Genomic DNA, 4177 nt, shown 5'->3' with positions numbered 1-4177 from the left:
CTTTGTTGGTGTAATTGCTCATAGAAAACAACGAGATTTAACAAAAGCTTTTTGTTCATAACTTTTAAATGGTTAATAATGTTAGCCCCCCTCCCCCTCCGGATTGTTATTAGGGGGGCCGAAACGCGTCGTTTGGTACCCATGGTTTAAAGATATACCATGATATAATTGGATCATGACGATAATCCTTGCAACCTCGTCCGGATTTCCCAAATATACTCGGGCTCGTATCGCTGGATTGTTAAATAAATGCAATCGATGACCAAATTGTAGTACAATTAACTTTATTGTACAACAAACAATTTACAATACTCGCTAATACAGTAAAAACACTTGCAATACATGTTAAAGCAATAATAGCGCTTAACTAAACTTGGTAACACAATTAAACTTATAGCTTGCTTATTCGCAACTCGCTTCTCTGCTTACTTTACTTGTAGCTTGCTGACTTGTAACTAACTCACCTCGCTGTGGTGGCGCCCTTGTATACCTGCGCTGGCACTTATGGCAACTCTAGAACATTCTGAAGTTTATCGCTCATTCTCTTTCTCTCGCTGTTCGCAGTGTTCATCCAACTTGACGTTTCTCTTTGTGGAACATTCTACGTCATTCCTCGAACATTCTGCCTATTTCTCCTGTTCGCTTTGTGTTGCCGCAGTATTCGCCACAATAAGTATGTTGGAGGTACTTCATGATTTGCAGGTTTTTACAGGAAGCGGTTAACGTACGCCACCTTCCATAAGGTTAATTAATGGCGAAAACCGCTTTACCTGTAAAACCTGCAAATCCTGAAATACAGTGATCGTCATGGAAATCGCCTATGTTCAACATTGCCAATTGATTTTATTAAGTGCAGGGCTGTCATCACCCATAATACACTTCCCCAAAGGGCTCTGTCCCACGGTCAGTAATTATCACGATATTTGGATCGCGATCCATATTGATGTATTGATGGATCGCGCACGAATGCTACATGTTCAATATTTATCGCGTCAGTATTTGCAAGAAAATATTTTTATTTTGTACGTATTATTTACAGATAATGCATTCCACAATTATTTTAAGATTTGTTCAATTTGTTTTGAAAAATTTTAAGCCCCGAGAGTGAAGGCAGAGCCGATGTTTACATTATCAGAGTAAAAGATGTACTGAAGAAATGTATGGATCGCGTTTTGAAAGTACTACACGTTCAATATTTATTGACGGTATTGCGATCCGCGATCCAGATTTAAAAATTTTTAGAAATTTTGCGATAGATCACGATCCATCAATACTGCATACTACACCGTCAATAAATATCGCGATACTTGGATCACGTCAATAAATACTGACCGTGTGACAGAGCCCAAAGAATATAACATAAAGATGCATGAACCAAAAATACAAGATCACGTAAGAACGCGACGTTGTATTTGTAACTGGTTTTGAGAAAAAAGTTTGCGAAAGCGGGTTCGTCAGCTGAGCGTTTGTTTACATCACAAGCACCACTATTTTACACTTTTCTTCAAGTAAAGAAGAGTTAATTCAACATGACAACACATATTAAAGCATTTTGTTGCATCATTTTACCTAAATTGTGCGTTAAAAGTGGTTGACAATAATTTTGACTAATTTTGGTTTACGTTGTTTTCTTTGCTTTGTTTACTTTTCCCTCGTTTTCCAGTGAAACAAGATGGCGTAGAACCCGCAAAAAAAAATATACTTTTTTCACTGTCTTGTTCTTACGTGACCTTGTGTCTTTCGTTCACGATAAATATGTGAACGCAATGGCAATTAGAGGTGGCAGATATTTGCGTACCTGTGACTTTGTCAGGGTTACTCAAAAGTCACGGGTAACTGCTGTGACAACTTCCAAAAAGTCACCGTGACATACTGTGACAAAGGAACCGTCGCAATGTCGCAATGATGTTTTTATAGTAGGATGGCGCGATTGCGCCTTCCCCAATAGCAGATAAGATGAATTGTATGAAAATGCACAAAGCATGCCACATAGATCGTTGCAGCTGCAAAACAAAGCGAAAAAATGGCCAACACCCATCTTTTTGCTCGCGTTGACGATCAGTCGGTTTAATATTTATTTTGTTTCGTCCAAATTCGATATTTCATGCAGAAACATAAAATTGAATTACATTGTTGATATCTTTAAAGCTAAATATATAAAATCCACAGCAATTTTGACGAGTAAAAAAGCAGTAAAAAACTGTTTTATCTGGCATCAACTTAACAGTTACAGTCACTACTACGAACTGTGACTGTGATAAAATAGCAGTGACATATGGAGAATCTGCGACCTGTTATTTAAGACCAAAATCTGATTAATGTTGTTTGATATTAGAATTTCACATCATTAAAAACGAGTGTGAATGACCAAAACAAACGACGAAAATAGTCAGTGATGCCAAATAAATAAATAATGCCCTTAGTTCACTCGGTACAAGATTTCCGTTTACAACTGCTTTTGGCATTGTTTTTGTCACAGTCACGGATGAAAATCTCTGTGACTGCAAAGTCACAGTCACAAATAACGTTGTTCCTCAAAAGTCACGGGATCGCCCATCTCTAATGGCAATTTTAAACCGAAACTAAAGTCGATGTTTAAAACATCGTTAAAATTGACATCGATATATCGCCAATTTTACGATGTTGAGTAATTTTCAAATATCGATGGTTAACATCGGTTTTTTGGCCGATGTTATCGATGTTTGACAAACATCGATGCATCGTTTGCATCCCTATTTGTAGAGGCTATCCTAGAAGAAGATTTTGTTTCCAAATGAGATGTACGTTAGATTCCGGGAATACAAAGGGTAATGTTTTAAATTAGGTAATTTAAAATTTTATAACAAATATTGCTAATAGTTTTCGCGAAGGCGGTGCAATCACTTTCAAAGTTTGGAGGTGACTTGTTTATGGAGGCCAGTAATGATGGTGTGCAATTGCGTACTCTGAACCCAACGAAATCTGCAGTTGGGACATATCGATTCAATCGAGGTTTCTTCGACTGTTTCACCCAAAATGAAGAGAGTTATTGCAAGCTTGATATGAGGGCTTGCCTTACAGTGTTTCGAAGTACAAAGCAGGTATGTAAAAACTAGTTTTATAAAGAATGAAATATGTATGATATGATGTAATTATATGAATATGAATTCAGTTTTTTTTTGAGTTTTGGGGTTGGTTGGCACTATTTATCAAATTATCGATGTACGTTTTCTACATTTGTGTACTTTGAACTATAATAACACCAGGGGTGACCCGATCCAAAAAAAATTTGCACACACTTGTAGCCAAGGGTCTACACATTATTTTAACACACACTTTTGTAATTTTTGGTCACTAACTTATTTACAAATTGGGTTAGAAATATGCCCTTTTTTGTAAAATTCGGAAATTAGCGTACATTTATCACTCCTCCTTAAAGCAGCCACTTCACCAATATATTTGGGTGGGCTTTAGTAGTCAGCCGCACCTTGTGTTTTAAGAAAACCAGGAGGAATTGACAAATGAAACTTGGTCAGGATGTTAAGGCAGGTATCCTCTAAAACATGTATAACTAAAAAATATAAATAATATCATTGTTTATAAGTTATTTGTTGTTAAAATTTCTTAAGTCGTTCCACTTGGTTTCCTTAACAAAAGCATTTGTGCATACTTTTATATATATAAATGCACATAACCCTGTACTTAATACTTTACACACTTTTCTTTTATTTTATCTTGTATATAAATCACTTTAATTAAACTTTTATCGACTTGTAAATAACATTGAATTTCACGCATATTTACAATTACACATGGTTGCAAACTGACACATAACATGTGTTGCCCTATTGTACGAAACAATACATACAAAGAAGGCAATGATTAAAAAGGAATACAGGGGAAATCAATACAAAAGAAAATGTTCAGCTCCTTTTCTTCGCAAAACAGAAAGGAGAATTCTATTGCCTGAGGGTTATAATCCCTAAGTGCGGCCGAAGGCCTCCTACGCAGAAAGGTGTTCTCTGCAAAAGGTGTTCAGCTCCTTTTCTTCGCAAAACAGAAAGGAGAATTCTACTGCCTGAGGGTTATAATCCCGAAGTGCGGCCGAAGGCCGCCTACGCAGAAAGGTGTTCTCTGCAAAAGGTGTTCAGCTCCTTTTCTTCGCAAAACAGAAAGGAGAATTCTACTGCCTGAGGGT

This window comes from Rhagoletis pomonella, unplaced genomic scaffold (assembly GCF_013731165.1).
Source record: "Rhagoletis pomonella isolate Grant_MI unplaced genomic scaffold, Rhpom_1.0 Rhpom_scaffold_00005, whole genome shotgun sequence".
Classification (NCBI taxonomy): Eukaryota; Metazoa; Arthropoda; class Insecta; order Diptera; family Tephritidae; genus Rhagoletis; species Rhagoletis pomonella.
This window is presented reverse-complemented; position numbering follows the sequence as displayed.